This window comes from Pinus tabuliformis, chromosome 9, assembly GCF_031772625.1.
Source record: "Pinus tabuliformis cultivar Carrire ecotype Pingquan chromosome 9, CPIR1, whole genome shotgun sequence".
Classification (NCBI taxonomy): Eukaryota; Viridiplantae; Streptophyta; class Pinopsida; order Pinales; family Pinaceae; genus Pinus; species Pinus tabuliformis.
In genome coordinates, this window is record NC_142307.1 from 52,221,759 (window position 1) to 52,235,546 (window position 13,788).

Sequence of the window (13,788 nt, forward strand, 5' to 3'; positions counted from 1 at the left end):
TAGTCTCTTGATTGTCCTCTCATGTACTAATCCAAACTAAACTAAGATTCATTCACAAGCATAAGAAATGAAATAACTTGAAACATAAACACAAAAGAATGAATTTCGATTACCATATAAATCAATGGAGAGAGAGCCTAACTTAGACTCTTGGTATCTCCTCATATGATACTTGAAACATAAAAGCAAAAGAATGAATTTCAATTATCATGCAAATCAAATAGAGAGAGAGCCTAACTTAGACCCTTGGTTGTTCTCTCATATGCTGATAAGATTCTAATTTAAAACTCATTCATCAATCTCAAACAAATCCTCAAACATCAAACATATAAGCAATTAAATGAAATAAGATCTAATATGAAATAACATGTTTCTCTCATCCTTTTAGAGTGAGCTCAATTCTCTTAAGAACAAGACAAATTATTCCATATACTACATTAAGGAAACTTATATCTAAAAACTACATAATGGAAATAAAACTACATAATGGAAATGTATGAAAAATGAAGCTTTATTCTATGCCATCATAAGTTGGATACAATGCTCTAAGAGTCCTCCCTTTGGAATGGAGGAGGTACTCCTATTTATACAATGAGATGAGATAACAAACTCATAATGATGATCCACTAATCTCTCTTTAGTTCCATACATTTCTCAACCATCTAGACACATAACCCTATCCTCCATGATTTCCTCCATGAGGTCCATGATCTTCTCCATGAGATCATGATCTTTTCCATGAGGCTTATCTTATCAAATTCGAATTTGGTCATTCAAGGCCACATAAAGATGCCCTGGAAGCTTCCTTTGTACCTACACATGTCAACAAACTCATTCTAATTGTTAGGTATAAGTATAAGCATATTATTTTCTAAAGTTTAGCCATAAATCCACTTAAAAATGTTTAGAATTAATAAACTTTGGAAAAGCATAGTTATAACCCAATAATGAGGTAAATGGAATGATGTGGAGGTGGAATGGAGGTGTCATGAAGGTAAAATGTGAAGATATTGGTGAATAATGGAGTGAAAATAGGGACTATTTTGAGGCCCAACAGTGATGATGACGTAGAACAGAGGAATTCAAATGGACAAAGGCAGGGGAACCAAAAATTTGGAAAGCGGAAATGAACAGTCAGAAAACAGATTGGCTTTAAAGCCACAAGCTGACAGAGAAAGAGAAAAGCAATTAGCAAGTAAGTTAGAAGCGGAAAGCTGAGAGCAAAGAACAGAGTGAAGAAATCGAGATGACCTACAGAAGCAAAAGGCAGCATCGAGATAGAGACAAAGAGAGTCAGAGAGTCTATGTACTCCAGAGAAGGCTTGAGAGGTTCAAGTGAACTCCTCTGTAAATGCTTGTCATGTATTGAGTCTGAGATTGGACTCATACCATTGTAACCCATAGGAGGTCGAGAATCAGTAAAGAGAGTCTATGTACTCCAAAGACTTGGGGAATCCAAGTACAGTCTTGTTGATTTCTATCTGTTGAGTGAGACTCAAATTGAACTCACTATTGTAAAAACTTTGCTTTGAAAACATAATAGAGAGGCCACCACTGAAGGCTGGACCGGGGGACGTAGCCCAGGAGTATTGGGTGAACTCCTTATTAAACTTGTTGTATTTATTTGTTTTGCCTATTGTGTTTTCTCTAACTGCTTTAGTGTCTATGTATTTCGCAATCTTATCGATCTGTTGCATAAAGTAACATAGGCACATCCATGCACATGAGTCTGTAATACCTTATTGTTTGTCTTTGATCAATTTTGGATCAAGAATCCACTGCATGACTGATTTCTTTGAAAAATACCAATAAAATAGTGGGAGCGAGAAGTTGAGCAGTAGGTTATGGAATTTGTTGAGAAGTGCAATTTTGTTTATGTGGATTACATGCTCCTTAAGAAATACACTCCAAATCTCCAAATTTGGCAATCAACTGAGGAACTACAGTTTGAGCATCGGTGGTTCGTTCGCTGAGCCTGGGAGGCGCATTTTAGTGGGTTATTTTTGGAGGATCTTTCTTTCCAAACTCACTGCGCCCTGTTAATAACTCCAGGTGCGTGTGCTTAACTCATCCTGGTGTTCAGCTGCCATAGTGAAAAAATATTCCACATCCAAACCTCCCAACATCGAAGGCTAAAAAATCTACATATGCATTAGCATGGGCCACGTAATAAGCCCAAATCTCCAATCAATCTAGAGATAATTAATTTTGTTAACTGGGCATTTGTCAGAATCTGTAACAACTTAAAAACGTCATTTTTGAAACACAATTTATGGCCAAATGAAAACGAATTTCAAAAAAATAAAACATGAGTTTTTCTCAGAACGGAGTCAGTTATAAAACCCATAAACTATTTTATCAAATTTGTAACCAATTGGGAGTATTCAAGGTTCTCTAGAGCCTTACTTGGCAAATTGCATGAGAAAAAACAGTTTTTAATTAATGAACAAATAGTAGTTGCGACCCTGATCTGATTTTCCTAATCTACAGGAGGTAGATCTGCCATGGAGATTTTATGTGAAGTGTTGTGGTATCTTTTCTCACCTTGCATCCTGGCCTATTGATTGAATTGAGAATCTACTGTGTGCAACATTTAGGAGTTTGCATGTGAATTATTTGTCGAAAAACAACTGTATATTAGAATATGCTTAAAATTGTCAACTGTATGTTGCGCTCCTATTTTTCATTTAGCCGTGGTGGTTGTAAGATATGGAGTTCTATTTGTTGTTTCTTCTCAACCAATCAACGCCCTCACATTTGTATTTGATGGCCTTCACTGTGAAACGGTTTTCATGGCAATTCCATTTTTATTGTAACATTGATTTTTGTTATGTTTTATTTTGTTGTTACACAGTTTTTTTCTAAATGTTATATGTTATGTATAATATTTAAAATGCATGTATATGTTTTTTATAATATTTGTCTTTTTTTTCATTTCTTTTATTGTTTAATGAAGTGTTTTTTTATAACATTTGTGTTATAGGCTTTATTATTGTTGTTATTATTATTATTATTATTATTATTATTATTATTATTATACATTTATTTGTATATATATATATATTTTAGTTTGTACATGTGATTTTCTTTTTCCTTTATGTACATGTATTTTACTTTTTAAGTTTTGTAAATATTTCATTAATTTTTTTTAGATTGTATATTTTATTGTTTTTCAAAAAAATTGCCATGAGAAAAATTGTCGAAAATTTTTGATGCGAAATATGGAGCAAATTGAGAAAAATATTGTTGTCATGGTCCACTCAAACACACCTGTCGAAGCAAGAAAAAAAAAAAATAACAAAACAAAATATATATATATATATATATATATATATATATATATATATATATATATATATATATATATATATATATATATATATATATATGTTCTATTTGCTAATTTTCCTGGAAGAGGCATTGATCAATTTGAAGATTGGACTGGTTATTTGTTCATAAAAAAAATTCATAGCTGTGTGTACTTAATTGTCTATTCATGATTTTAGCTACAGAAACTACGCAATCCTGCAGCTGAACCACAATTCTGCCGCTGAATCACAATTCTGCAGCTATATATTTAACTCAATGATTTACTTGTCAACACTGCATTCTAATCAGAAAATCATGATCAAAATTTATTGATTTTGTTTAATGATTATGTTTTCAAGCATGATGCAGGAAAGAAGAAGAACTATGAAGGCGTTTTGTCTGCGAGATCGATTGATGAATATTTTATTGATGATTCTTTTGCAGGAATCATTAAGCATTCACAAATAATATTTCTTTATCTTTATGAAATGTTATGATTCAAACATAAATTGAGGAAATTGTTTTCTTTTAGAAACTGGATTTATTATCACAATTGTGAAATTGGACTAACTATTTGAAATAAAAACACATCATGAACCTGTCAATTATGCAAATTTTTCGTATGTACCTAGAGAAATTGATCACTTCTCTTTGAACACACTCACATTTGTTGCAGTGTTAGTGCCATGTTTGTTTTCAGGTTCCAGGTCAATCTGAGAATTGAAGGAAGCCAATTTATGCATGGTTGGTTTTCTACGACCAATTTCAAGAAACATAAATCAATTAAATCTATTTCTATCATCCATAAATTCCATCATTTTCCATCTCCAAACTCACAAGATATCCAAGCATTTTCGCTAAGCATAGTCATCACTATTTTCCTTTCAAAGAGTCGCATGTTTCCTTCACATTTTCCTTTACATTTTCCATTCACTTTTTCCATAATTTCCATTCATTGACCAATTAATAGAGACATTCAGCTCGCTTACATGCTAATTTGTCCTTTTGCTTTCTGTTAGCTTGTTTACCCTCTTGTCATTTTACTTTCCATTAAATAAACCTTGATCCAATGCAAAATTTTTCATTCATAGTCCTTCCAAAATCATCATTCCATACTCATGTTAGATGATGGAGTATTCATTAAGGCCTCCCTTCTAACAAGTCTTGGCCTATCGACATCAACACATTATCTAGGTTCAGGGCTAGAGTCGTTATTAGTACCTTGAGGCTTGTATGCATCAATGACAAGTTCTCTCATTGACAATCATGGGAATACATCAATGTCCCTTGATTGTTAGATCTTGCAAGTGGCTCAACATCAACTCATCTATTCGCACTTTGCAAGATGTACTTAGGTACCATGGCACTTGTTGACATTAATGGAGAGTTTGACTCGCATTGGTTAACAACATTCATTAAATGGTTGGTAATCCAATGACTTCTCTTCATGCTCGACAACAACACATTCATTCACATGACTAGAATTGTACCATCGGGTTTTGTAGCAGGTGAATACTATATCATTTCAGCATTTTGCAACAAATACAACAGATTTAGCAGCGAAAATAAAGACTCCACTTTCACCACCTCATCCACTATTTATGCAACCAAGGAGCAGATGGAATTCTACATTCTATTCCATGATCCAACAGTAGCTACAACTTCTCTACATATGCACAGTTTATCCACTTCCTAGGTAAGTAAAGGTATGTTATTTTATAGCTTTTAATCATAGAATTCCTTGAATATTGAAGTTATAATTTTTGGAAAATACTTCACCATATTTCCCTTCTCATTTGAAAAACTGTAAACACCTTTAGTTGGGGGGGAAGGGACATCCATTTACTATCACATCCATATCGCTTCATTCCATTTCACTTCATTTCATCCTAACATGCCCTAATCAATTATGATTGCATTATGGTTCAAAAAGTTATATGATTTGCAAATAATGCCTAAATGATGAGCATATTATATGGCTGATTTAAAGATGCATTCTTAAACATGTTTAATGAATCTTGCTGCAACAAAAAGAAACAAGGTATTTATACACAAGAACCAATACCAATTAAGATTTGGTTGTCACACAAGAACCAGCCAAACATGTTGCAATTCAATGTATGACAAGGAATACTTTGCAAAAAGAAATGAAATTATCAAACACAAAGTTTAAGGACAATTGATATAAGCCAAGCTCATTCAAAAGCAAATCATGATTAAGAAATGCAGTAGATTGCATGAGGACATGCAATAACGTCAGTTGGGGGTAATGTAGAGTCTCCAAAATGTATTCAAAATATCATCCACTTTCACCTTTATCACCACCATTTCATTCACATGTCACAACTCCATGACCATATAACCTTTCATTAGCTTCAATTTTCATAATTATATAGGTTCCATTTCTGTTTTCCAAAAGCTAATTATTTCTAGTATTATAAGTGAATTAAATGGTTAAAACTTAGAAAAATGACATATACTTGCTAATACTTAAAAGTGGCTTGAGTTTCATGAAATGTGTAGGTCATTTGGAAGCTTCCAAGGCACCCTTATGTGGCCTCCAATGATCAAATTCGAATTATCTTGGAGATATCGAAGAAGATTTGGATAAAGGTCAAAGAGGATATGTGTCTCATCATTACCTATTTGAGTCGTAACTCTGTGAGATTTTCTAGGGATCTAGTGAGATAATAATGGATCTCCATTAATGAGGTAGTGTTGGTATCATCCTAAGATCCTTTTTCCTTCCCAAAAACATATCATTTATCCATACATTTTCATCATACATCCCTCAAAATCCTTGAATATTGATTATTAATTGTTCTATAGTTATTAAATTGCATAGAAATTAATTTCGGGGTTTTATGTTCCAGAATTAGAGGTTTTTGATGACATGGTTACAGGAAGTACCCACATCCTGTAATGAGCTTACCGTTTGACATGTGGCGCAGCAGATGAGCCAGAACAAAAGGCATGGGTGAAAAGCAGAATGTCCAAGCATGGACAAACACCTCTCACCCAGCCAAATCGAGCCTCCTATGCATGCGGTCAACTTAAGTCAAAGCAGGGCACTCTGACAGGCAAAAGCAGAAACAACATCGTTCCATTTTTCATTTTAGTCTTTTTGATTTTTGAAACACTTGGCATGGAAACATTTTGAAAAGGCTATGTAATAAACGCGGCAACAGCACTATGTACATTCATTGTATCGATGACATGGCTGTGCGTACGCATATGTAAATACAGTCAGGGTTATGTTTAGAGTTTAGTTTTTGAATTGTTGAATCATATTTTCTCAGAACAGAGTTTTACTTTTAATACAAGGACATATTTACAGTCACGAAGTGTGTATACCCTTTGCATTGGTTTGATTGCTGAACGGTGATAACCAGTATACCCTTAGGCGCAGACGGGCCCTGCGTTCTTCGATTGGTATACTGTCCATTCGTTTTGTTACATTTCAGTTATTATATGTTGCACAACGTTTATATTCAATTCGATTTCTATATCGCATATGGTTTGCATCACAGTATTTACATAGCTTTCGATTTATATCACATGGTTTGTATCACAGTTTCAATTTACATAGCTGTCGATTTACATAGCATACGGGTTGCATAACATTTGTATAAGCTTTCGATTCCTACAGCCTTTGAATTTCATTACATAGATATGGTGTGCGCTTATGAATGGTTTATGGTTATGTTGAATGGTCAGCACTAGGATCTGGAAGGGAGTCTTGTAAGGGATTCGATCCCTGTGTGACTCATAGAGACATTATCTCATAAACTCTGTTTTGCTTTACAGTTCATTTATGCTTTCTTTATATAGTTTGATAGTGTAAATATCTTGCATGTGTGTGTGGTTACCAAGCAAGGGTTTTCTGAGTGATACCTCTGTAAGGAGGTTAGAATCATTGCCACAGTCATATACAGTACTTAGGTTCATGGTTTGATTAGATAGGTGCATCTCATAACAAACACTGTAATCAAGCATATCAGTAGGGTAATCTAGGTGTGTGAATGATAGGCTACATATTCCGGTCTTCCGTAAAGAAGCATTGTATCCTACATCCTACTCACTTGGCTAGAGATTCTTTATGTCTATATATTTTAGACCACGCCTCTAAGCTTACGCACCTCGGTTGATATTAAATATAGAGTCCAGTCTAGTACCCTAGCTGGAACCACTACATTTTGGCGCCGTTGCCGGGGAGGCGTACATAAAGGATTCAAACAAAAAGAAAAAAAATTTCAATACACAAAAACAACCAAAAACACAGTTAGAAATCATGTTCATTTATGCCTAGACTTAGAGACAATCAAGGGAGATTTGTAAGAACCCCCCACCATCTCAACACTAACCCATCATCATCAGGAGCAGACTCTCCAGGGAATACAACACCAACTGAGGAGGATATTCAAACAATAGCTGAGAAATTTTATTCAGGAAAGCACATTACTCTTGCTGAGAGGGAAACTCTGTTTGCACATAAATCACAGCAGCCACCCTTTCCTAAATCTTCTACACAAGGGAAAAGTAGCACCATTACCAAACAATTCTCCTTTCTCTCTTTTCCACCAAGAGACACCAAGAGACCAAGTAGGATGGCTGAGGAGGGATCTGGATCAGTTCCCCATCAAGAGGAGGAGGAATCAACTTTTAAATTCCCTATACAAGAACCACAGGAGGATGAGGAGATCAAAATGAAAAATATACCCCCATCCGTGCTACCCAATTTCTATGGTATGGATTCAGAGGATCCGGACTCATTCTTATTCGAGTTCGATATTGTGTGTCGAACTTATGGCTATACTGATGATGCTCACAGACTGAGATTGTTTCCAGCCACCTTAAAGGCAGCAGCCTTGAAATGGTTTATGGGGCTAGGTGAGCATGCCATAGTGGATTGGGATGGCATGAGGAGAATATTTCTGAGGAAATATCAGCCTTATTACAGATCCAAAGACTCTAAAGATGACATCTTTAGAATGAGTCAGCAGGAGGATGAAACCTTAGAAGAATATCTAGAACGGTTTGTCTATAACTTGCAAAAATCTAAACACCGAACAATGCCTCCTGATCTAGTCCGCACAATATTTTTGAAAGGTATCCGGGAAGAATACATGGATGATCTCAACTTAATGGGAAAAGGTGATATCTCTGCCTTACCCTTTGAAGAAATAGCTGAACTGTGTGAAAAATATTCAAGAAGTAAAGCCAAAATGGGAAAGAGAACCTTGTCATCTAGGGTCATAAAAACTGCCTCTGCTAGTGTCACCCGGGCTGAAATTGGTAATCTTTTAGAAGAGTTCAAAACAGATTTGTTGAGTACTCTAGGAAACCAAATTGATACCTTAAAAGCCAAAAAGAAACAGGAGGAAGAAGACAATATCATGGCTATTTTTTGCCCCAAGTGTCGCAAGAAGCATGCATTAAAAGACTGTCCTCTAGACAATATTCAAGTATGTGCTTTCTGTACTGAGCATCATGATATGTTTAACTGTCCTAAAGTTAAAATTGTGCAGAACTGTAACATGGCAGCCAGCACAGAGACGGAGAACGTGTACTACATGGGTGTAAAGCGACCATGGTAGCCAAGGCAAGCACCCCAAGGTATGTTTCCTAATCAAAATATGCAATTTCCTATGAATGATCAGATGTATGCACAAAACTCATGGAATATACCTATGCCATGGCAGCATGGAAACCAATCACAAAATCAATGGAGACTGTCTCAACAGTATTCCCAACCCTACCATCAGTATCCTCAATCATACCCACCTTACTCACAGCCATATCAGCAGTACCAACAGCCATATCCATCACATTCACAGTCATATCAGCAACACCCTCAGCCAGTTGTTTATCAGCCCCAACCTTCTCAACAGACCTTGCCTGCTCCTCCACAAATAAATGTACCACAACTTCAATTTCCAACTAACCCCCAACCTCCCAGACCCACACAAATACCTGCTCAAACTGTCCCAAATCCAAACAATAGAGCAGAGAGGCCAGCTTATAATGTAGAGGAAGGAACCTCCTACTCCACACTGCCTTTGCAAAACATTAATCTGAGGTCTGGTAGGGTGCTCCAGAAGGATTCTCTAATAACAGATCAGCAAGAAGAAAACTTAGAAAAAGAAAATGAAATGACCACTCAAACAAAACCAAGCAGTGAAACCAAGGACAAACAGATGCAATCACTGCAACCACCTTTTCCGGACCGTTTGGTCCAAGTAAAACCACCATTGCCTCCACCACAATTTGATGTCTTGGACGAACTTAAAAATGTCTACATAAAAATCCCTTTGCTGCAAGCTATAAAGGACATTCCTATTTACACCAAAGCCATCAAAGACATGTGTCTCAAGAAACCTGCTAGAAAGAGGATTGATCCTCAGACCATTCATGTTTTAGGAAATTTAGCAGGCCTTATGACCAATACCATCTCCATGGAGAAGTATGTTGATCCAGGCATTCCAAAAGTGACCACCATCATTAACAACATACGGATCCCAAACACTTTGATAGATCTTGGAGCTGCAATCAATGTCATGACCCTTGAAACTATGAGAACACTCCAACTCATGAATTTGCAACATACCACAATTGTTCTTGAACTAGCTGACAGGTCCAAAGTCATTCCTGAGGGGATTTTGGAAGATATCATCGTCTCACTGGACTCTTGGGAGTATCCGGTGGATTTTCTAGTCCTTCAACCCAAATCCAATCTAGGAGGACATCCTATCATTCTAGGTAGACCATGGTTAGCGACTGCTGATGCATTTATTGGATGCCGATCAGGTAACATGATTATCTCTAGAGGGACCGAAAGGAAACAACTCACCCTCTATCCATCGGCACAATCACCTGTAGTGACACATAACTTGTGGCTTGATGACAAATTTAATGACAAAGAGGAGGTACAATCTGTTTTTAGCATTGACCAGATCTATGATTTCCATGAAGACAATACTGATTTGGTAGAATTATTTCTCTCACAACCTGATTTATCTGAAAATTTGAGAAACGAACAATATAATGCTGCAGATGTACTTCTAGCTCAAAACTTTCAAGAGACATGCACTATCCACTCCTTGCAATCTACATTTCATGACATCTTTCATGTTCAATCCATCACCAATACACAGAGTCAAGTCATAGAGATCAGTCCAGGGAAAACTTTGAACATAGGCAACCACCTAGACTCATCTCAACAAGAAAAATTGATTAGACTCTTGACGAAGTACCAAAAAGCCTTTGCTTGGGATTACACTGACATGCATGGGATTCACCCCGACACATGCACTCACCACATTTACACTGATAGCACCATTAAACCGGTGAGGCAACCACAAAGAAGAATGAACCCCATGCTCCAAGACATTGTCAGAGAGGAGTTGCAAAAACTTTTGAGAGTCAACTTTATATATCCTATTTCTGATAGTCAGTGGGTATCCCCATTGGTTATTGTGCCTAAGAAGAATGGCAAGTGGCGTATCTGTGTTGACTACAGACAGCTGAACAAAGCCACGCTCAAAGACTACTTCCCACTGCCATTCATCGACCAAGTGTTAGACACCCTAGCTGGAACCACTACATTTTGGCGCCGTTGCCGGGGAGTAATGAAGAAGCCGGCAAATCATCATTTTCCTTTCTTGACGGTTTCAGTGGCTACAACCAGATCCAGATTGCCTCTAAAGACCAGGACAAAACCACCTTCACCTGTCCTTGGGGCACCTATGCCTACAATGTTTTGCCATTTGGACTTTGTAACGCTCCAGCTACATTTCAGCGAGCTGTGTTAGCTATCTTTGCTGATTTGATTCATGATTGTGTTGAAGTGTATATGGATGATTTTTCAGTATATGGCAATTCTTTTGAACATGCATTAGAAAATCTAGAGAGAGTTTTGAAAAGGTGTATTGAAGCTAACCTGTCCCTCAGCAACGAAAAGTGTTTCATGATGCTAAACGAAGGGATAGTGTTGGGCCATTATATCTCTTTTCAAGGCATCCAGGTTGACCCAGCCAAGATACAAATTATTGCCAATTTTCCTATTCCACAGAACCAGAGAGAGGTAAGAAGTTTTCTCGGGTATGCTAGCTATTACCGCAGATTCATTGAACATTTTAGCAAGATAGCCTTACCTTTGTTTAAACTTCTAGCCAAAGATGTATTTTTCAATTGGACTGAGAACTGCCAACATGCATTTGAACAACTCAAGAAGAAACTATCTACTGCACCAGTCCTGAGAGGGCCTAATTGGAGCTTACCATTTCATATTTTTACCGATGCATCTGACACTGCCATAGGTGCATGCTTAGGCCAAAAAGAAGAATCTTGTACATATGCAATTTATTTCATTAGTAAAAATCTCACACCTGCCGAGCTAAACTATACAGTTACAGAGAAGGAAACACTTGCCATCATTTATGCTGTGAATAAATTTTGCCATTACATAACTGGTTATGAAGTCTTTGTACATACTGATCACTCTGCCATTCGACATCTCATGAATAAACCAATAACTAGTGGCAGAGTTACCAGATGGTTACTATTGTTACAGGAATTTAACATCACAGTGTTAGATAGACCAGGCAAAGAAAACCAGGTGGCAGATTTCCTGTCTAGACTGCAAAATCCAGGTGAGATTGTTCCTATTGAGGATTCTTTTCCGGATGAGCACTTATTTGCAATTTCCATAGTAACTCCTTGGTTTGCTGATTTAGCTAATTACTTGTCTACAGGTAGGACACCTCCACATTTCACTGCAAAGGAGAGGAAAAGACTAATCAAACAAAGTGCCAGATATTCATGGCTCAATGGCGATCTCTTTTACACTGGTTTTGATATGATCATTAGGAGATGCGTACGTAATGATGAGGTAATTGACATTTTAAAATCTTGCCATGATGAACCGCGTGGTGGGCATTTTGCAGCGAAGCGGACAACCTTCAAAGTTCTTACTCTTGGATACTATTGGCCATCCATTTTCAAGGATGCCAAGAAGTATGTAAAGAGTTGTGACAGCTGCCAAAGGATGGGCAGACCCACAACTACCGATCAGATGCCCCTTCAGCCCCAAGTTCACTTGGAACCATTTGATAAGTGGGCTCTGGACTTCATAGGACCTATCAACCCAGCCTCTAATGGTAAGCAGTACATCTTAGTATGTACTGATTATGTCACAAAGTGGGCAGAAGCAAAAGCACTGGTAAGAGCAACCGAACACACAGTAGTCAATTTCCTTTTTGAGGAGATCTTTGTGAGGTATGGGGTGCCAAGAGAAATTGTCACTGATCAAGGTACCCAATTCACCTCCAAGCTCATGAAGGACATCACAGACAAGTACCAAATAAAGCATAGGAAAAGTACCCCCTACCATCCACAGGCCAATGGGTAGGTGGAATCCACCAACAAAACTTTGGAGGGGATCATTACCAAAACTGTTGCAATGAACCGCAAAAACTGGGAAGAAAAGCTCAAGGAGGCACTCTGGGCTTACCGGATTACTTGGAAAGATACCACCGGATTTACACCATACCAATTGGTGTACGGTAAGGATGTCATGCTTCCTATTGAATTCCAAATTCACACTTTTAAATTAGCTGCAGATTTACTAATTGATTTGGATCAAGCACAAAAAGAGAGAATCCAACAGTTAAACCAGCTGGATGAGATGAGGCAGCAAGCAGAACAAACCACCACCCTCATGCAAAAGCACAGGAAGCAATGGCATGATTCACACATTAAGAAGAAACACTTCAAGGAAGGTGACTGGGCTCTGCTTTTTGATTCAAAATTCAAGGATCATAAAGCTAAGTTCACCACCCATTGGATGGGCCCTTATGAAATTGTTCAGGCTTATGACAATGGTTCAGTAAAACTCCAAACTATTGATGGCAAAGGTCATTCTTTCACAGTCAATGGTCATCGCCTGAAGCTGTACAACAAGCCCATCAGCAAGCATGATTTTCTGCATACACTATCTCAGCAAGAAGAGGTTGAGGTACTGTAGCCCTCAGCTGCAGTATCACTGCCTTAGTTTTATTTCCTTTCAATTTCAAAATCAAGAAAAAAAAAAAAAAAAAACAAAACAAAAACAAAAACTAAAGAAAAAATAATCATGGGTTAGATGTGAAAACTAGTATCTGGCACAATCTAACCCCGAATTCCTACCTGAAAACCAATTTATTGGCAGGTATGAATTCTCTTTCTATTGTTCATTGTTTCATTCCTTAGTTGCATCATGACTTGAGGACAAGTCAACCTTTCAGTCAGGGAGAGGGAGACATCTGTTCTGTTACTTTTATCTCTCCCTTGTAAATTCTTCAGATTTCTTATTCTATATTTCACTGTAACTTTCCAACAGAAGACAGCTTGTTACCAGCATTCCAGACTTTAACAAATAAGCTGTTCTATCATGATTTTCAGAGGGACCTGGTTATAAATATTTTGTAGGGGGACCTGTTC